The 22,635-nt window shown below is 41.3% G+C and overlaps 1 protein-coding gene across 7 annotated transcripts in view; it reads right to left on the reverse strand.

The window, feature by feature from the left end:
- The window catches only part of CCNY (cyclin Y), a 235,079-nt gene that overhangs the window by 140,615 nt on the left and 71,829 nt on the right, over positions 1-22,635 (reverse strand). The window contains exons 1-3 of one of the 7 annotated variants that reach the window (XM_072749175.1): positions 21,711-21,851; positions 12,742-12,879; positions 11,132-11,253 (exon numbers count right to left, since the gene is read on the reverse strand). The exons of 3 other annotated variants lie outside the window; for them this stretch is intronic. The gene's annotated coding sequence lies outside the window, so the exon portion shown is untranslated. Of the gene's footprint in view, positions 1-11,131; positions 11,289-12,741; positions 12,880-21,710; positions 21,909-22,635 lie in introns of those variants that run through there. 3 more of the 7 variants (XM_072749176.1, XM_072749173.1, XM_072749174.1) reach the window with 3 other exon arrangements.

Raw genomic sequence — 22,635 nt, forward strand, 5'->3', positions numbered from 1 at the left:
AGGCGAAGCAGCTTTATAGGGACCAGTGGCCAATGGGATACGCAGAAAGTTGCACAGTCATATCGGTCCACACGCAGGTGGCCGATTGAATTACATTTTACCCTAAAGTATCCATTTGAACTGGCCCATCACCCAGCCTGGCCGATTTCCGATTAGGGTGTGCCCTGGGCTTGCCTAGGGTCGGGCAGTGCCCTAAGCAATAAGCAGGTCAGCACAAGGCAGGTGCAGCACAAAATGGAGTCAGTCCTGCTCTGCTTGTCCACGGGGAAGGGATTTTTGTTAAATTTCCTGGGTCCCACAGTGAACTGGTACAGCCACTCTGGAAAACAGTGTGGAGGTTCCTCAAGAAGTTAAAAATAGAGCTACCATACTACCCAGCAATTGCACTACTGGGTATTTTATTTACCCCAAAGATACTGATGTAGTGATCTGAAGGAGCACCTGCACCCTAATGTTCATAGCAGCAATGTCCACAATAGCCAAACTGTGAAAAGAGTGGAGATGTCCATGGACAGATGAATGGATAAAGAAGATGTGGTGTATATACACAATGTAATATTACTCACCATCAGAAAGGATGAATACCTACCATTTACATTGACATGGATAGAATTGTAGAGTAGTATGCTGAGTGAAATGAATCAGAGAAAGACAATTATCATATGGATTCAATCACATGTAGAATATAAGAAACAGCTCAGAGGATCATAGGGGAAGGGAGGGAAAACAATGGGAAGAAATCAGAGGGAGACAAACCATGAGAGCCTCTTAACTCTGGGAAACAAACTGAGGATTGCTGGAGGGTAGGTGGGGGTGATGGGGTAACTGGGTGATGGGCATAGGAAGGGCATGTGAGGTAACGAGCACTGATAAATTATTGAACACTATATCTGAAACTAATGATGTATTATATGTTGGCTAACTGAATTTAAATAAAAAAAAGAAGGGAAGGAAACAAAGCCAGAAAGATTTAGGGAAAAAAAGAAAGAAAAAAAGAGCTCATTATGAACTTGAAAAATAATACTTTAAGAGAATAAAAAGTAACATCTTTAGCTTAATTTTTCCATGCTAGAGGCAGGCCCTGGTCATACTATGAGCTAGCACAATGTATTTATTCTGAGATTCTATTCCATCATGGAGTAAATCCCAGACATAACCACATTCAATCATACACATCAAAGAAAAGGGTGGGGGGAGCTTCAACGAGTAATGCAATTTATTTTGGAAGTTTTTTGGAATTAACTTTACTGATTGCACCCTTGCCAGTGTAGATGAGAAACTACAACATGTGTTTAAGAAACAAGTTTTTTGGGATCCCTGGGTGGCGCAGCGGTTTGGCGCGTGCCTTTGGCCCAGGGCGCGATCCTGGAGACCCGGGATCGAGTCCCACGTCGGGCTCCCGGTGCATGGAGCCTGCTTGTGTCTCTGCCTCTCTCTCTCTCTCTCTCTCTCTCTCTCTCTCTGTGTGTGTGACTATCATAAATAAATAAATAAATTTTTAAAAATAATATTAAAAAAAAAAAGAAACAAGTTTTTTAAGCACTGAGAAAATAACTATGTCCGTCCCTGGAAAAATGCTCATGAGATACAAACACCAGGTACACAGCAACACCAGCACACTTGTCCACTTTCTCTGTTCACTTTTTTAAAATAAGCTTTATCGAAATAAGTCAGAGAAAACTAAATACCATATGATTTCATTCATATGTAGAATTCAAGAAACAGAAGGAATGAACCAAAGGGGAACAAAAAAGAGGTAAACCAGGAAGCAGACCCGTAACTTTTGAGAATAAACTGAGGGTTACCAGAAGAGAGGTGAGTGGGGGATGGGTGAAACAGAAGATGGCGATTAAGGAGGGGCACTTGATTCTGACAAGTACCAGGTAATGTATGTAAGTGATGAACCACTAAATTCCACACCTGAACCTAGTATACTGTATGTTAACTAACTGGAATTTAAATAAAAACTTGAAAAATAAGCTTTATTTATGTAGTTTATTGATAATTAACTGTATCCACATCAAGATAGAGAATATTTTTATAACCCCAACAAATACCCTTGTACTGCTTTCTCAATCAATGCACCTGCCCTCATCCTGCCTCCAAGAAAGCCCTGATCTGCCTCTGTCGAGTTAAACTGGAATTGTCAGTATAAACTGATTTGTCCATTTCATATAAATAGATACTTATAGCATATACTCTTGTCTACTCTCTATTTATGAATCTTTATCCAGTGTGGCAAAGTTTCGTCAATGTTGATATTTAATGTGTTCCAGCTGTTCTACTTCATGCAGGAATTATTCCAATGAATCACAAGGGTACTGAGCCTCGTTCAAACCACAGGTATGTGCATACGTGTACACACACAATGTGAAAACACAAACGCCCTAGCACAGCACTGTATCCAGCCCAAATACTCCAGGGAAGAGCACAGGGAACAAAGCCTGGGAATCACTGGAGACTTCCCTTCGGCACTGGCTGCTACAAAACTGAGAGCCAAAGTCAGAACAGGCCCTTAAGGTCTCTCTAAAATTATATTAAGCCTCATTTCCATCTCATTTTACATTTTCAACCTAAGCCTTCTGTTCTCTTTCATTCCATTCTTAATTTACGATATTACATGTGTGATTTATCAAGAAGAAGGTAAGCTTATTTCTTCAAATGGACATGAGGACAGGAAGGCAAGAATGGGAATTAAACACTGTTCCTCCTCATCCATCAGAGAGCTCTTCTCTACACAAGATCAAATATTCACCAATGCATCTGGACTGCAGGAACACTCAATCCTGGCAGCACAACAGACTCACTTGGGAAGTTTAAAAAATGCTGATGCCTCGGTCTGGGAAGAGGCCTGGGCCTGGAGGACTGTCAGTCACTCAGGGGATTCCAGTGGGCAGCCAGATTTAAGACCCCTGCACTGGGGTTGGCCTCCAGGTCAAGCACCTTATCTAGTCACTACTATGAAAGACCCAACAGAGGCCATAATCCTGACACCCACGGTTCTCCATGCCAATATTATAATGCCTCAGTCCAGTCAGGGACCAATTAAGTCCCACGACAAAACTGATCCCTTGTAGCATGCCCTACTGCTTCAGCTTACGCAGTGGATTTTTCACTAATGCTTAATAAATTTGTGAATAGGGCCTGTTGAATTAATCCACTAATTTAAAGTTACCAAATACTTTTTTAAAAATCTTATTTCTGCTCTGCATAAGACACAAATACACCTTGAAGAGAGCATCGATGTCTCTATGATTGTGGTTCTATCCGTCTAGGCCAAGACAGGAAGCGCCAGAGGCACTGGCTTCTCCTCTTCATAAATCAATCTAATAATAACAAAGGAACCAAAAAGCCTATTGTGATACATAGGTGGGTGGAAATTTAGCTCCTTCCTCAGAAAAAAATTGTGAAGTCTCTTCTGAAGTCCTTTCTGTCAGAGTGCTGGCTTATGCAGAATTGACAATTCAGGATATTGCTCCAGGGTGGAGGAGTTTCTAGAAAGATTTTTGGCTTCAAGTTAGCATTTTATTTTGGAGACAGAGTTCCAAGAAGATGGATTTTGGCTTTGAAGTCAGTGGAACCACTGGTTCCACCTCAGAAATTTTCCAGATAACTGACACTTTAATGTACCACACTATTAAAGAAATTCTAAGAGAATGTTTTAAAACGTATTATTGCACACAATTCTGCCATCCTGAACAGAGTGTTTTAAACAGTATTTTGCCTGTCCAAAGTTATCATAAACCTCAGCGACTCCATGTTCATACAGTGAGGCTCACTGGGCTATTTGCACCAACGCTGAATGGAGTTTGAATTATGATGGGTTTTTTTGAGACCTTGGTTTATATTTCTATACTTTTTCTGTCTCCTTCTTCATTATCAGGCCTTCCCAGGAACTTGTTGCCAGCTGGGCAACCAGACAACACGACATGTTTGTAGAGGTCTCAGAGCTAAGGCCTAAAGTGCTACTAATCCCACAGGTATCCTGGGGACTGCAAGTGGAGAGGAGAGTGAGTATGCAAGAATGGGTGTGGGTGTCCATGGTGAGTGTGTATTGGTGCAGCCAGGGTTTTCACTGAATGAAGGCTCTAATGTGAGAATGCCCATCGGACCTCCTGGTGCTATTGGCTGACAGCAGGGCTAAGAGTCTCCCGAAGAGACAGCCAGAAATTGCAGTCCCCTTCTGGAACCTCTCAGCAGCATAAAAGAGAATGTGCCCTCCCAGAGAACCAAGACTGGTCATGGCATTGGCTGAGTTACTGACCAGGGATAATCTGTTGGTTTTGTTCTCAGTTTTTCTGAATGCAAAAGCAACAAATAAAACTATTTAAACATTTACACAACACAGAGAATTTTATAAAGTGGAAAGTCCTCTTCAATAATGTTACACTCCCTCCACCCCTCCTCTGAACTAATAGAACACATTTTTCCTCATTCCTTTCTTCCTCAATGGTTTCTCACTCCCCTCTCACTCTATATGATGTTACAAACCAACACTGAATTACTCTTTCCCTACGATTCTTCAGTGAGCCCTTCTTACTTATTTAAAGTACCTTTTCAGAGTAGTACGTACAAAGCTGAATTAGGCCTTGTATAATATCCCATTCTAGGAATATATCATAACTTATTCAACCAAGCTCCAATAAAGAGCTTTTTATAAACTATGCTATGATAAACTCCCTAGATCTTTGCAAACATATAACAGTTTCTAGGATACATTCTTTTACATGGAAATCTCTAGGTCAAAAGGCATGAATAAATTAAAACATATATCTTCCAGTTGCCTTCCAATCAGGTTATACGAATTTACAGAACAATTTTTAATCTAATACAACACCAATGCAATAATCTTGAGGCCTATCCAAGGTTCCTGGCCAAACAGAAGAAAATAATAAAAAACAAGTCAATTAAGTGGGTTGTGGCACCGTTGCTATGGGAACTGCATCCCAAAGCCAATCCTATTTGGAAGGAGACCCTCTCCCATCAGCCTGGCAATCTCTGCAGCACAGGCATGGGGCCCACCTCCCTGTGCATGCAGGCATGACTGCAGATGTGCAGGGGTGGGAAGTGGGATTTCCACAGCTACACCTGAAGGACCCCTTCAGAACCAGAAAGAAATCCAGAGACTCACGTCCCAGCCAGTCTGCTGGGGCAGGAAGAGGATATTAGTGGCAGAAATCACGGTTCTGTTTGTTTTTATAACAATACTGTATCTGGCATTTTTCCTTTCACTTTCCATGCTGGTATAGCTGAAGAACAATATGGACTAGGCATTTCTCTAGAATTGTACCTAAAGGCAAATCCACTCCCAGGAAAGGAACTATCTAAAATCACACAATGCACGAGTTTTAAAGCATGAATTTTGTAATCCTTATGTGCCTACTTTGGAGGGAATATTTTGGGACACAATACCTTGGTTCTCAGCTGCACTCCTATGTTACAAGACAAGGTGCTGGTCCTGCCATGTAAAAGCTGGGTGACCCTGAGCCAGCACTCAGTAATAAGTTGTTTGGGTTTTTTTTAAGATTTTATTTATCTATTCATGATAGACATAGAGAGGAGAGAAAGGCAGAGACACAGGCAGAGGGAGAAGCAGGCTCCACGCCAGGAGCCCGACACAGGACTCAATCCCAGGACTCCTGGATCGCGCTCTGGGCCAAAGGCAGGCGCTAAACCGCTGAGCCACCCAGGGATCCCCCCAGCACTCAGTAATAAAAGGCATATCTCCCTGAGAGATTCTGTGAGCATCAAATGAGATATTGAATGAGAAAACACTCCAGAAACCACAAAGCACAGCACAGGTAGAATTATTATTCACTTTGGGCAAATGATGAAACAAGGCCCTGAGTCTAAGCAACTTTCCCAAATCCCCAGACCCTTTAGGGAGCTGCGCTTGCATGTGCAGGCAGCCCAAGGCATCTGACTACAGAGCCAGGCTCTTGCCTTCTCTGGCTCTGCCACCATATCACTGGCATAGGGATTCCCTCCGTTGGCCTCAGTTTCCTCACTGCCACACTGAAGGGTCAACTCAGATGTCACCTGAATGGCTCTCTCATCTCTAGCTCTGATGTTCTACTCTATGATTTCTATTAGGTAACTGAAAAAGTGACCTTTGGATAAGTGCAGCATTACTGGAACTCATTAAAAGCAAATTTGAGAATTTTCAAAGGGCTGTGTTCTGCTACTTGTAATCATTTACCTAACCTGGCTATGGCAAGTAACCCCAGGAATTAAGGCAGGCCAAAGTTCTTGCACAAAAGCCGCCTTTGCACAGTTCTCCAAAGGACTCAGTCATTAAAACAAAACTCAGACATCTGCTACCATTCAACAAACTCAGAGAAAAAAACATTCTTTAATAAAGTGTTAATTCTCAGTTTACCAAAATAACCTGCTGCTTATAACACACACCACACCCTCATTATACATGCCTCCTTCCCCCAAAAAAGGCTTTCAGTAGAAAACTATTAAATAAATGAAGAGAAAAAAAAACTGTCGAGTCAAACCAAATTAAAGGCAAATATCAAACAGACAAAATGCTACCCAAAGAGGGTCAGTCATCTTATTTTAAGAGACTGAGCGAGGTGGAAAGGTAGAAAGTTCAGCATACAAAGCATACCCAGAACAGCGACTCAAAAATTAAGTGATTTTTCAGCCCCATTAAGGCAGTAACTGTGGATGACTTAATACCACCTAATAAAATTTGAAATCAGTTTAAAAGACTGCAATTTACTGAAAGCAAATACAAAATAATATTGTGCTTCTAGAGAAAACATTTATAAGGACCTTCACTATAGCTAGACTATTAAATGAGTCAATATTTTTTTAAAGATAAACAGGGGAAAATGTGCAAAACATAGATAACTTTATACTTAACTAGATGTTAAAAGTATTTCATTTTCATTTAAGTGGCAAAAAACTTTCTCCTATCCCTTCAGCATTTAAGTGACAATAATAAATAAGTCTTCCCTTTCTCCCAAACTGAATGAAAATTAAGAGAAACCTCTCTCTTTGATCCCATCCATTATAAACCAGAATTGACTGATTAAATGTGAATATAAAATAGGTATTTCTAGGGGTGCCTAGGTAGCTCAGGCAGGGTTATGCATCTAACTTCAGCTCAGGTCATGATCTCAGGGTGCTGAGATCAAGCCCCAGGGCATGGGGACTGCTCAGTGGGGAGTCTGCTTCTCCCCCTCCCTCTGCCCTCCTCCCACCCATGGGTGCATGCTCTCTCAAATAAAAAAAATCTTTTTAAAAACAGATATTTCTGGGCAGCCCGGGTGGCTCAGCGGTTTAGCGCCGCCTTCAGCCCAGGGCCTGATCCTGGAGACCCGGGATCGAGTCCCACATGGGGCTCCCTGCATGGAGCCTGCTTCTCCCTCTGCCTGTGTCTCTGCCTCTCTCTCTCTCTCTCTCTCTCTCTCTCTCTCTGTATCTCTCAATAAATAAAATCTTTAAAAAAGGTTTGTAAGTTCTCAACATTTTTAAGAATAGGCATAACTACCATTTTCTGAACATCTCAGATATGCAAAGCACCTTGATACATACTCATATTTAGTTCTCTCAAATGCTAATGAGTTAGGTCATACTGTAAGATAAGGAAACTGAGGTAAGAGAGGTTAAAGAAGCTTGCCCAAAGTCACACAATTAGGCAAATGTTGAAGCCAGGACCCAGATCTAATTCTAAGCCCAATACTTTTTCCCAAACACAACTCCCTGTATAAAATTGTGGCTAAAATCCATATGAATGGACTAACCCATCCTGGCAGCCACCAGGCTAAATGGAAAAAAAAGAAAAAAGAAAAGAAAAAAAATATTCCAGAGAGTAGAGGTACCAAGAACTAGCAAGTGATATAGAGCAGTGTTTAAGACAACAGGCTTCAGAGCCAGGTTGTCTAAGTGCACACCCTGGTTCCCCTACTTAGTAACCTGATGACTTGGAGCAGTCACTTACCCTCTCTGTACCTGTTACCCCATCTGCCAGACAGGGATAACAGGAGTACTCACCCTCGTAAGATTTTTATGAGGATGGAGTTAAAATTCACCCAAGATTGAGAACAATGTCTGGCCTATACTAACTCCTGTACTACTACTAATAATAGTAAATATTAATAGCAAAAATAGAAGAGAGTGCAGAATGACTTGATTCAAACCCAACAGGCTACTATATGAGCCAGAAAATAAATCAGAAGAGAAGTTATAAAAAAAACAAACAGGGTGAGCTGTAAGAAATGATACTCTGAATGAAAATGAGTGACTAAGCTCAGGACAACAGGGAGTGAATTGTTCCTAACTAGGGTAAAAGTTCACCCCAGACTCCAGGTTAACGGAGTCCAGGTAGGCAAACTCACAAGCAACTGGCAGTTTTGACAACAAGCCAAGAGGGTATGAAATTGAATCCCTGACAAAAACCATCTGACTCTTCTAAATACCAAAGGGCATCAAAAGAAAATCACTTGGCCTTAGATTGGAGAAGAGAAAATGAAGGTAGACTAGCAAGCTCTGGATTGTTCATGGCAAAGGAGTCTAAAATAACAAAGGAAAGAGACACCTAGATATGACAGGATACCAGTGTGGTAAACCTGCATCAAGCTGAGTACTAGAAAATGAGAGTCGAGATTTACCTCAATTAAAGTGAGAGAGCAGCATGAAACACCATGTTGTGTTAATGATGATCTACCCTACAGTATGGAGAGAATAACTTCACAAAAAGTCCACAAAGCAGGAATGCCATCCTAAAGAAGAAATATCCTCTCCTTTTTACATTTGGCCTTAGAAAGGAAAAGCACATGGGTGGGCTTTTCCACAGGTGGCCTAGAGGACACCTGTGTGGCTGCATCCTTGTGGCCTTAGCTGAGTCCTCTGGACTTCATCCCGCATCCAAAATCCAGCACCAAAGCAGAGGAGGCATCAGCATGAGGGCACGCAGGCTGATCTCAGTTAGATGACAATCCTATCAATTCAGCTGGCTGTGAAATAAATGAAATAAAAGAAAATATGCAAATTTACATGTGGCCATGACAGGCTCACATTTGGCCTAAAATGCTACACAGTAGGATTCTTAATTACTACACAATGACACTTTTATCACCTAGCCAGCCAAAGACAGAAGTTAACATAAGATTTTGAAATGAGAATTCAGACTCATTTCCATCTAGACACCAAATTAATGGTTAAGAGTTAGCCACCACTCATATTCAGCTTAGGTTTGACAAGCAAAACTGCCAAAAGAAAGCATATGTTTTTTGCAGCTTGAGAGCTTTTTTTTAAGTTTACTCAGCATTCAGTTCTTATTTTTTAGGTGAGACTCTTTACATTTTTTTTAAAAAGATTTTGTTTATTTATTCATAGAGACACACACAGAGAGAGAGGCAGAAACACAGGCAGAGACAAAAGCAGACTCCATACAGGAAGCCTGATGGGGGACTCGATCCCGGGTCTCCAAGATCGCACCCCAGGCTGCAGGTGACGCTAAACCGCTGCGCCACCGGGGCTGTCCTGTTTACATTTTCAAATGAGATTTTGAGGTAAGACAGTGCTTTTCTTCATGATTCAATTATCAGGACTGGATAATGTGACCCTGGATCCCACATTCACTCTCCAGAACCCCCAGAGAGGTGTGAGTTTTATATCATTCAAATCACACTCCGGCCATTTTCACCCTTTTTTGGACCTCAAATCCATTTACCTAAAAGCTACTGGTGCCAAGTCAGAGGCATAAAAATACCATCACAGCAGCTTGCTTCACACCTTCTCAAGAAACAAGAGAAGATCAGTGATAAAGACCCAGAATATCCAGGAGGACCTACCTTCCCCAACTAGCTCTAGCTTGCTCATTAGGACCTTTAGGACCAGATTCCACAACTTGGCTCCCGGCATACAGGGCCAACAATTCTAGAATGTTACCAAGCACTCTTTTTGCACGAAGGACAAGAATCATACACTTCTGCTTATCAACAAAAATTAACGCATGATGCAGATTTCTGTAGGAAGCAAAGTGATTTAAATGAAAATTTCTAGAATTTAGAGACATGATATTTCCACTATTTTATCTGAAAAAGAGAGACAGCACAGGGAAAAAAAAAAAAATCAAGCAAGCACAGGCATAGGACCCCAATTAAGAACAACAGAAAATTGAGAACAGGAGTCACCAAAACTTTTCACATAGAGAAAAATAAAATTGAATAAGGAAGAAATCATTTGCTGGACCAAATCTGAACTGTGCTTAATGAAATATGATGGCCATATTTCTTTTTCTTGTAATTTTATCATACATACTCTTTAAGTATTTTATGAAATAAAGCTCAAAATCAATTCAAAGAATTAACAGGGATGAAACTAAAGTGAATGTCATGTCTATGGAGGTCTAGTCTGGGAGAGCCTCTAAATTCTCTCCCCCATTATTCGCTCAACCACTAATTTAGCACATCTCCATACTGCAAAGAAAGGGAAAGGTCCAACGCGCTGGTACACACTTGTGTTAGTTATTCCAAGAGGTTCTCAGTCTTCCTGCTGCAAGTCTTCTTCCACCTCAGACCCATCCTAGACCACTCTGCTGATGTTCCCGTATCTCTAAAATGCTTTCTTTGTGCCACCTCTTTACATAACATTTTTAAGGCTTACAGGATAAAATCCAAATTCCTTAGCATCACATCACATTAGAGATGCTTCACAATAAACCTCAACCTGCGTTTTACTAATTTTTCTCCAAGAGATCCTAAACAATAGAGCTAATACAACTGAGTACTCACAGTATGTCAAGATAGCATCCTAAGTACTTTATATCCATTAACTCATAATTACTATATGCTGTAATTACTATTATGATCCCCATTCCACAGAGGAGAAAACTGAGCACAAGCAAGTAAACCGCCTTCATCTGATCTCCTGTAATTAAGCAATAGGGCCAGGATTCATATCAGAGCCCTACTCACCCCCACTTAACCCCTACTCACAAATGCCACATTTGTCTCTACCTTCCATTGTCCCCCTGCATGTCTCTCATGCTTGTACCCTCTCTTCTCTGAGTTCCAATAGCATCTGCTCAGTTATAACTTAACCCATTTATCATTTTATGTAGAACTGTGACACCACACCTGAGAACACGATGTCTTGCAAACAAAAGAGTTACCTTATATGAATTCTGTCCGTGGTACATGGCTCTCGAGCTTGGTATGTGGAAACTGGTTGACTAGTTCCTCTGCAGGTTCAAACAGGGCATGTTTCTGTCGTATTCTCTGCAGTTTCTCCCTCCTAGGCAGAGAGAGCTTGGTGGCACAGTAGCTTTCCTTGAAAAGATGCAGTGATCTAGAAAGAACGGTTTCCAAGCCCTTCCATTTCACCATCCCAACTGCAGGCAGATACAGGTATGTGTTGGTTGTGAGACAAGCTCATTAAACACTCCACCCAGGCCACAGAAGAAAGTTTCCTACCTGTTATTGCTCCTAGCCATTAATGTTTGCAAACCCTGATATGAAAGAGGGCACTTACTTAGCTCTCCAGTACATAAATTCTCAGCCCTTCACTAAAATTGAAGCTATATGATTCAGTTTCTACCTTATAGCACAAAATCCACTTTATACCTAACAGCCTCAGCCTCAAGCTTTACTAATGATTTTTCCTAAAGGAGACACACTCTAAAAGGCCATGGGTTTAGAGCTTTTTTAGACTGACTGCAAATGCTATCAGCTGAATGTCACACAACATCTTGCTGAAGGCTTCCTTGGAAACTGCTGATGAGAAAAGAGAACAGATTGCCGGAGAGGTCAACTATTCCTAATGGCTTGCTTGTCACTCTCCCAACCCTGTCAATACAGTGATATGTTGAGAGATCCTTAATGCATGCAGAATTCTCTGGAGCACAGTGATATCAGTTCTGAGAGCTGCCTTGTTCATTATTACTGGGGTACCTAAGTTAAAATAAATTAGCACAATTAAAAGATGCAGATTTAATTCTCTCAAATACCTAAGAGAAGCCACAGAAGGCACACCAGAGGATTAAAACCATGTACAACCAAAACCTCTCTAAAGCATCCAGTATTGAGATGCCTGGGTGGCTCAGTGGGTGAGCATCTGCCTTCAGCTCAAGTTGTGATCCCGGGGTCCTGGGATCAAGTCGCGCATCGGGCTCCCTGCAGGGAGCCTACTTCTCCCTCTGCCTGTATTTCTGCCTGTCTCTCATGAATAAATAAATTAAATATTTTTAAATTTTAAATGAAAAAATAAATAAAGCATCCAGTGTTTACAAATGCATTCTGAGGAATTGGGTTTTAACCTTTCCCTTAATTAAGACAAACATGCTCAAATATTTTAATTGAAACTAACCACCATCAACATTTCTTTCCTCTATAGATAAAACCATAAACATATATGAGGATAACTTATTAGCTCCTGACACACACACATGCAAATGGACAATGATCTTGCTGACACAGGATTAAAAAGGACTTACTCTTAAGGCTAACAGTGATGATAAGTACGGCAGTATTCTAAACTTTAGTCATTTAAGAATCATTTTATATTTACAACTGTCCTATTAGTGACCCTATTTTACCAATAAAGAAATTGAGGCAGAATAGCTTAATAATTTGCTCACGCAGGACATGGTGGATCAAGAATTCAGATTCTGATGCCAGAGCCCAGAGCCCGCTATAGGATCAGCCCTTCCTACTGCCCCTGAAAGGCACTGCATCAGGAAAACACCTGTATTACAGTCCATCAAGGTGACCAATTCTAACATACCTTCTTGACAGAAGAGCTTTTAGGAGAGGTCAAAGCAGTCCAGGAAGTCTAGCGAAGATCAGTGTTTCATGTGCTTCTCACATTTCCCTGGCACCCTTACAATGAGCTGGGGCCAAATAATAGGTTCAGGCCCATAAGCTGTAAGGAAACATGATGTTTCTCACTTCCAAACTAAGGCAGTTATATATACCTCTTCCACCTCTCTCCTTCTACTGACATGACCCTGGAGAAGATGAAAAGGGTCACCTCGACAGCATGTATGATTTTGGGTGAGCAAGAAATAAACTTTTGTTGTTACAAAACCCTGAGACTGGAGGGTTGATGATTTGTAAAATCATCATTACTGATTATGACTAATGTAAGAGGCTTGAGAATGTTCCCAGACTTGAATTTCCTTCCTGTTGTGCTTAAGCTGGACTCTTTCTTCCCTGGTTTCCTCTGGGCTAGAGTTTGATCCCACTGCAATCTGTCTGAACGAGATTATAGTGTTTCCAGAAGCTAAAGCAGTCATGGCTGGAGTGATCTCTAGGCCATGTAAGCAGGTGGTTCAAGTCCATCCTTCCAACCGGTTCCCATTCCAACCATCTATTAACAACAATCAAATAAATCACTGACATGTAGTTTTGTATAATAAAAAAGACCGGAAGCAATAAGGAATCTTGCTCTTATTCTGTGGTACCTTCACTACCATTTTCTCAGGTAAATTTAATACAATCTAACTTGGAAATTCAGGAGATAATTCTAGGTACCTAGTATCATGCTTTTCCAAATTTATGACTTATTTTGTGATTCTTCTCAAAAATATAATTCCAATTTCTTCTCAATCAAAAGCATCCCCCATTCTTACCGATAATGAATGATCTCCAGAGATCCATGGGACCTCCATGGTAATTCGTAACACCACTGGAAGTAAATGTTGTGAGTCAATGGTGAAAGGAATAGGAACCAAATAGAGTACTATGTCACCTAGATGAGTATCGCAATCTACAGAAACCCAAAAATGTCTGCTTCATCAAAGTAAATGGTGGGCAATCAAGGATAGAGGTAACACCCACACAAATCCTAGCCCAACAACACACACACACACACACAGCTATCCTAAGTTTCCAAGTCACATCACAAGTTGCTGATTGACAGCACTCACTAGTGTCACTACCTACCATGGATGCCAATTTCCCTCCCTTTTGAAAATCAGGTGCTAACATGATGTGTAAAGCTGTTCTTTAAATAGTATGGGAGGAAAAAAGCAAAAAAAGCAGGAGACATAGACATGAGCAGGACTGGCTCCTGGGACTGCTAGCACCCCTTCCTGTCTCCTTCCAACACCCAATGAGACAGACCTGAAGGGCAGAAGCACCTTCCCATCCCTCTATCATTCTCCTGCTGCAGCCGGAGATAAGTTGTTCTCAAACACAGATCTAAATTATACCATTCTTCCAGTTTAAAGTCCCCCTCTGCCTATAGGACCAAGTTCCAACTCTTCTGAAGGCATACAACTTTCCAAACTTCCCTTCCATCTGCACTCTTCTCCATTACCTTCTATGGACTTTATGATTCATCTTCATAAAACTGCTTACCTTCTCCCCAAAATACACCATGCCCTGTCAAGGCCCAATGACTCTGTTCTTGCTGTTCTCTCTGCCTGGAATGACCAGTTTAATCCTGGTTCTTCATCCCTTCTTGGCTAGCCAAAATCTCTGCATTCTTCAGGGCAGTGTCAGTCTCAAGGTGTGGCTTGAGAAGGCTTTAACACTACCTCCCAAACTACCCTAAATAAACTGTGCTTGTATGTAACCCCTGCTAATCAGACTACTACTCTAGCCCTAAGCCCCTCTTATACACGGAAATTCTGAAGCTACTGCTTCAAAGTTCAGATCACATTTCATCTCCTGTATGAAAATGTCTGCTGGCATCAAGTAAATCACTCCCTTCAACCATGGACCTCAAGTTGCTTGAGGGCATGCTGCAAAAGTCCTAAGAATAAGAGATGTATCCTGGAGTTCTATTCTATGGCAGGCAGTCTCTAGGTTCCTCATCTGCCCAATGATTCCCACCTCCTAGCATTCATTCCCTTGTATAATTCCCTTTCCTGAATGTGGGTGAGGCCTGTGAGTTGCTCCTAATCCACAGGATATAGCAACGGTGATGTCACTTCTGTGATAAGTTTGCAGGAGGCAGTGACTTCAATCTTGCTGGCAGATGCTCATTCTGTCTTGGTGGGTTTGATGAGGTAAGCTACCATGGTAGAGAAGATCACACAGGAAAGAAATGAGGCCAGCCTCCAGCCATCAGCCAGCAAGGAACTGAATCCTTCCAACATCCAAGTTCTGTGAGTACACCTGGAAGTACATCCTTTCCCCATTACACGTCCAGAGGAAAGCCCAGCCGTGGCAGTCACCTGGACTGCAGCTTGTGAAAGACTATGAAGCACAGGACCCAGACATGCCCAGACTAATGACACACAGAAACCGTTATAAGCTTATTTTATTATTTTTATAAATGTGTGTTTAAGCCGCTAAATGGATGATATTTGTTATACAGAATCAAAAAACTAAACAGCAGAGACAGATTAAAAAGACTACAAACCCTTGGGCTAGAAGTTCCACTCTTTGACAGAAGCTCAGCAGCAGAAGGGAGCTGGAGAGGTCAAGTCCAACTTCCACTGGCTCTGCCCCTCTCCTTTATGGAAGACAGGGAGAGAGCTACATGTCTGCTACATAGTGTAACTCATTACATCTACCCAACAATTCTCAGTCAAGTTCTGAAAAGTAAATACTCCAAATTTCTACCTCCTCTTCCATTTAAGTGTCACAGGAGTAGTTTTTTTTCACCTTCCTAAATGCCTTCAAGCTCCAATGGTAACAGTCCATGTGCTCAGCCTTAGCGTGTCTGGCCATTTGACAGTTAACCACCCCCTGCTTGCTTAATCCTCTCCTCTACATAAGACATCACTTCCGGTTCTCCTACCACCTATGAGAACATTCCCCCTAAATCTCCTTCAAACAGCTTCTTCCTCTGCCCATGTCATACACACTATATAGGTCCTCAAGCTTCTGAGGACACTCTTCTCTTTAAACTTCACACTTGAGAGCAATCTCGTTTATTTTTATGGTATAAGTGCCACTTTCTTGCTAATAAGCTCAAATATATCTTTTCAGAGCAGAATCATATATATCCAGCGGCCTGCCAGACATCTTCATCTGAATGTCTGATAATCACCTCAAACTCTAAACATAAACCCAAAATTAATCTTATTCTAGTTCAATCTTAATTTTGCTCTTTCTCCTCCTGCATTGGTGATTTTAGCACCAACAACCTTGGTGATTTTAGCACCAACATCCAACCACTGAATTCATACTAGACTCCTTTCCCTTTACCCTCCCCCCACTTCCTTCAATCACCCACTGAGTCCTACCAATTTTACTCCCTAAATAGTCCTTGAATCTACCTCATCCTTTCCTAACCTCCTGCAGACTTTCACCACTTCTCTCCTGCAACTCATCTTGACTCCAATCTTGACCTCTCCTACTCTAATCCCTAAGAATCATATGAAAAACAGCATAAAAATCACCTCTTGGTGTCTGCCTCTCTTGTGCCTCCCTCCATACCCCTCTAACACAATACCAAAAGATTTAACAGATGGATCATTCAATAGGCACTATTCTAGATACAAAAGATACAGCAATGAACAAGTCTTCATTTCCATGAAGCAACCCACTGTGTATGCCTCTGATTCACATCTGCTGTTCCTAATCCACAATCTGGCCCCCATCCTCTTGCCTACCTAGCAAATTCTTAATTCCATCTTCAAAATCCAGGCTAGATGTCCTTTCCTCTGGGAAGGCTTCTCTTTTATTCCCTGTCCCACCACCAACCCCCCACCCACCACCACCCCCATCACTCCCTCATCTCTGCTGCTTCTATACTTTAGAAACATACAGCTATTTTTGTACTTATTAAATTGCATAGTAATTTATTTGATTTTATCCCTTTCTGCCCTTCTAGACTGAGCTCCTCAAGGAACTATTTCTATTGATCTCTGAATCCTCCCTGTGTTAGCATGATATCTGATTTTTTTGTAGGCAATCAATAAATATTAAGGTAGCTGAATCTCCATGTACGGTAAACTAGACTGTTTTCCACTATATTCTCCCTCCTGTAACAGGGTTATAACTCCCACCCCCCTCATAGCCACTATCCCGTCATAGACCATATCCTTGCAACTGCTGGAAGTTCACTTCTCAACCTCATTGACTTTGGCCATGTGACACCCTTGGCAAACATGATGTTTTCTCTATCCCCATAGAAGCTGTGAACACAACTGCATGCTTTGGCTCAGATTCTCCTATACTCCTGTCCTCCTCATGAAAACTGCATGTCCCAAATAAGCTGCTTCTTCAATCCGGGTCCTGATAATAGATAATTAAGCCAGTGCACAGCTCACCTGCACCTCTCATGATATGAACAAGAAATAAAGGTAGTGATTATAATTCAGTAAGATCCTGGTATGGTCAACCCAACAAAGCCACCCAGATTTTCTAGAACATTCCAGATACTCCTCAAACTTCAGCTTAAACACACATTTAGGGGGAGCTCACCACTTTTTAAAGAGCATTGCATCATTTAAAAATATTTCTTCATATTGATGCCAAATACATATCCTCCTATTTTTTTCAACCTTGGACCTACTCTTACCCATGTTTCATAAAACACATGTAACATCTTCATATTTGCAGAAAACTATTATGTGATGTCTTAAATAGATTCAAGGCTTAAGCATGACACATTCCTCCAACCATTTTAGGTAATCTCTGTCAATACCCTTTTAAAAAAATAAAAATAAAAAAATAAAAAATAAAAAAAAAAAAACAAAAAAAAATACCCTTTTAAATATCTTGGTCTCGTTCCCCAAAACACACTCTCAATTTTGTCAAAATCTTAAAATGTGGTGCTAGAATTATAACAAATGGCCTGATAGTTATGGCCTGGCCATGGAAGAAATCCCTTAGTAGAACACAAAATTTATCTTGGCTTTTTCTTTTCTTTCCCAGTTTAGCCTAGCAGCACAAACAGGCTATAAGATGGAAAAGATATAACTCACCATAATCTTGTTTTAAACAATATTGTGGTCAACCCAAATCCCCAAGCCTCGATCCTATGTTTTCAAGCCTCCTGTATTTATACTTCTAACTATAGGTATTTTACATGTATCACTGCTAAACATTACTTTTTACTGGTCCTACATTCCAATGTACCAAGATCATTTAAAGCCACACTCTGCCATTCAACACTATTAACTAGCCACCCCCCACCCCCGCCAATTTTTTGATGCTTCATATTTGACATACTTTTTTACCTTCTTAGTCTCTGATGAAAGTACTTAACAGGTGAGGGTCAAGATTGGAGCACTCTAACAAAACACTAAAGAAATCTGTGCAAGGTAAAATGGTGACAACAAAGCTGCACATGCTTTTCAATCTGTAAGAGGCCCCTTACCCTCCACTCACCACCATTAATACCTCCAACCAACATGCTCTTCTATATTTTCCAAAAGTTCTAAGCCCTGCCCCCAATCCACCAACAGTAAACATAATGAGCAGTGTTCTCCAGACCAGCAGCATCAGTGTAACCTGGAACTTTTTAAAAATGCAAAGTCTTTGGCTTCGTCCCAGATCTACTGTGCCTGAAACATACCCACTGTTGTTTCAGATGCAGCTCAAGCTGAATCAGAGCTCTAGGGCATTTCCTTGACTGTCCTGTCCAGCAATCTCTCAAAAATTATGATATCCTTGTGCTGAATTTCTCCTGCTTGAACTTAGGCCTACTCTTAGTTAGCTCTTATTTGTAAATAGCCATTAACTATTTAATCAGCCTCTCTAGCAAAATTAAGTAAAAATAATAAAGTCAATTCACCAGTCCAGAGTGCAGAGAGGCTGTCTTTTCTCCTTTTTGTGGAAAAAAAAGACATTATTGGCTGTATCTTATAATATTTCTTTTCCACTGTTGATGATTTCCCAAAAGTTATCCATACTGCTTCTGTGATTACATGTTGTAGTGTTCCCTTAGACTCTGAGACAGAACTTTTTAAAATCTCTCTTAATAACTGTCCCCCTATCTGGGGTCTCAAACTGTGAGGCTGGTATACAACTACAGCAGGGATGAAAGCTGGAAAGAATCGAGATGTTTGGCTTTTTTTTAAGATTCTGTTTGTTTATTTGAGAGAAAGAGTGAGATAGAGAATGAGTCAGGGGAGGAGCAGAGGGAGAAGCAGACTCCCTGCTGAACAGTGAGCCAGGCTCAAGGCTTGAGCTGGAGCTCCATTCTAGGATCCTGAGATCATGATCTGAGCTGAAGGCTGATATTTAACTAATTGAGCCACCTTAAATCCACCTATATCACTCATGAGCATGTCTCTTTCTTGGTCCTGTTCAAGATAAAAGATTCTGTTCCACTGTTTCGTTTCTAAGTCTCAGTTTAGTGTGGGCTTTGACATTGTTCTGAAAAGTCAGAGCTTCCCATGCACCTCTGAGGTTTCCTCCATCTAAGGGGATAAAACAAGGTTGATTTTTTTTTCTCACTTTGCTCTTCTGTACCATCTAAGTTGTGTATAAGAATCACAGACAACTTTTTAACATACAGATAGAATACTTCTATCTCTATATTTAAATATTATTTTACTTTAATGTGAGTTCTTTGAAGCACTCCCTGCACTTTTTAACCTAGGAACATCTGTACATTAACTTAAGACAATTTCTTTTTTCACTTTAGATTTATATTTTTCTTCTGCTCCCCCATCTTCTTGCCACTCCGGCCCAGCCTCCAGGAAGCAGGACACCAGCCCTTTTTTCTGTTCACAGCTGTTCCTTCCCAGCTCCCACAGTTACTCCACAGCTACCCGAGCTCCTGGGTGGGTGGCCCCCGCAGCCAGCAGTGGCCGGAGCTGCCTCAGCCAAGCCCGGCGCCTGTCTGCAGGCAGGCTCTCCCGGCGCATGAGCTGACGGAAAGGCAGAGCCGCTGGAGCCGCGCTGGAGCCGCAGTAGTTACCGCCAGGCCCTATCCCCAGGCAGGCTCCTCGGTATTCAGCTGGGATCCTCTCACAGGCGCGGGCCTTCCTGGTGAAGGCAGCTGGCTCCAAGGCATCCCAGCTCCGCCTGGTATTGGGGTCAGTTAGCCCCCCACTGCACTACACAGTCTCACGGGGAACACATGGCCTTCTAAATGTCATCTGTTTACCTAATAATAAGGTATTACCTAGAGGAAACCTGTTCTCCTTCATCTTTGTGCCTAGATCAAGGTAAAAGACAAATACTTTATTTTTACTTTTCTCCATAATTAGAAAACAAGAACAATAATTAAGCAGGGTGATGGAAGGAAAAATAATGAGACAATATTGTTTGTTGATTTGTTTTAATCAATTTCTAATGTCAGTTTCTCTAAGCCTTTGTTCATTCTACCTCCAACATCCTGGAGTAAAGCTGGAAATATTTTGTTCCCTTTCTCTTGTGAAAATAAATTTCCCTCAATCCACTATACCACTAATTTTGATTTAAAAAAAAAAAAAAAAAAACTTCAGGGGATCCCTGGGTGGCTCAGCGGTTTGGTGCCTGCCTTTGGCCCAGGACGCGATCCTGGGGTCCCGGGATCGAGTCCCCCGTCGGGCTGCCGGCATGGAGCCTGCTTCTCCCTCTGCCTGTGTCTCTGCCTCTCTCTCTCTCTATGTCTATCATAAATAAATAAATAAATCTTAAAAAAAAAAAAGAAAACTTCAGAATGAGAAAGGAGCCACTCCCTACTCACTCTCCAAAAATACTTTGGGAATTTAGAATTGATTCTGTTCAAGGATAGCTGTTGAAGGCAAAGACTGACAGATACTCATGTAATTTGGAAATAACAGAGCAAAAAGGAAAATGTGTGTTGTGATCCTGTCAATATTACCTCCCAAGCAATGAACATTTAACTAGACAGATAAATAGCATGATCACAAGAGAACATCTACAGCCTCCTCTCCTCAGGTGAACAAATATCCTTTCACATAGAACTCTGCACTCGCCTCTATGCCTCCGTAAGTTCTACTCTTATTAAGCCTGAGAAGAAATCAAGGATGCACAGGGCACGCAGTATAAAATTCCACCAAAAAAGGGACTGCTGGTGGCAGACACAACCAAACATAACTGACATGTGGGCTGCACCTCTGCCACGTGCTCCACACTGTATTTCAATGTTCCATAAAGCACACATTCAAAAGTCTCTCTTCTCTATCTTCTTCCCGCCAAAGAAATAAAGTGCACATTAAAATAATAGACTAATGCCACCATATGCTTACTATTAAATAGAAAAACACAATAGTCTGGAAATTCATGCTAAGGTTGCCACAGCAACTGTTCACAACCCAACTTACAACATTAACCATTCCATTCCAAAAGCTTTAAAAGACTCCAGAAAAGAAAGCGGAAGAAGGATGACCAAGTTATAGTACTGGGGGATGGAAAAGACAGAGACTCCCTTGTTTTCATGTACTTGAATTCTCTCCACTGAATATACTGTTAAGTACATATTACACATTTATATTCCTAATCCCAATTATCTAACAAATAGTAGATAACTTTGGAAAGATCTACTGATAGTTTTTTTTAGTTGAGGGATAACAGAGAGATGTTCAAGGAAAAACTCATAATTTTTAAGGACAGAAATATGCATTCTCAACAAAGCATGGTCTTAACCAAGCACAAGAGTTATTTCAAGTAATCCAATCGGGTCTGCAACTACAAGGCTCCAGACCATGACGCAAAGTATCTTCTCTTTTTGTGAAATGGCTAATCCAAAGGGACCAACTGAAATGCCCTGAACATTCATTCCCCAAGTTAGGGGTAGAGGATGAGAAGGAGTTTAATTGTACAGCTTCCCCTTCTAGAAGGTGAACAAAACCCCCAGCGCTGTACCATGAGATTTCAAATGGAAGGCCTACTCACCAAATTACAAGGAAAAATTTTTAGTATTTCACAGAATTCAACAGGCTCCTTCTATAAAACTGCCCACATCAAATATATATTGCTGGAAGGGAATCCAAATATAAAGAAAGGCTAGCCACGTGGCTCAAACCAGGAAAGCGAGATTGGCATGTCCAAAAGTCTTCAGTAGGACTCCAGCTCCATGTCTTCTGAGTACCCCTAAAAACAGGAGAACAATAATAAGCCTGGCCTTCCATTTCAATAGGGGCATGTAGCCTCCAATACCAGTTTAGAGGACGATCCTGTATTCAGCCCAATTGTCCCCATCCTGTAGAAGAAAGCTCTTTCTGGGTTCTCAATATAACAATTATAGTATTTTTCCCCCAGTGTGGCATTAAAGGGAGCATATCATTGGGATTAGCTAAGGGGAAATCCAATTACATATTTCCCTGTCAAAACTCTGCCTATAAAAATAAATAAATCTATTGTAGAAAAGATATAACTCCTTTTTAATTGAGGAAAACAAACCAAAAAATAGCCTGTGTTTTTCTTTGCAGGAAGATGCTCATCCTTGAATTTAATCTAATAAGTATTCTTCCTGTGTTGACCATATGGCAGGCAGGCTGGGATCTGAGGTCATGTCACCATCTTCTCACCACTTCCAATATTCCAGCACCCAAAATCAGTGGAGGGGCAGGAGGCTTCCAGGAAAGGAGAACAGAGAAGCACAAGGCACCAGAACCTGAAGGAACCCTAACCATGGCCAAGCATCCCTGGGCATGGAAAAAAAGTCCTCAGCATGGGTAAGCATCTGTGAACATGTGTAAACAACCCTGAGTATAGACAAGCACACCTGAGCATGGGAAAAAATCCTGAGCATGAGCAAGCATCTCTGAACATGAGCAAGTGTCCCTGAGTATGGGCAAGCATGCCTGAGGATAGAAAA

Source organism: Vulpes vulpes, chromosome 2 (assembly GCF_048418805.1).
Source record: "Vulpes vulpes isolate BD-2025 chromosome 2, VulVul3, whole genome shotgun sequence".
NCBI classification, from domain to species: domain Eukaryota; kingdom Metazoa; phylum Chordata; class Mammalia; order Carnivora; family Canidae; genus Vulpes; species Vulpes vulpes.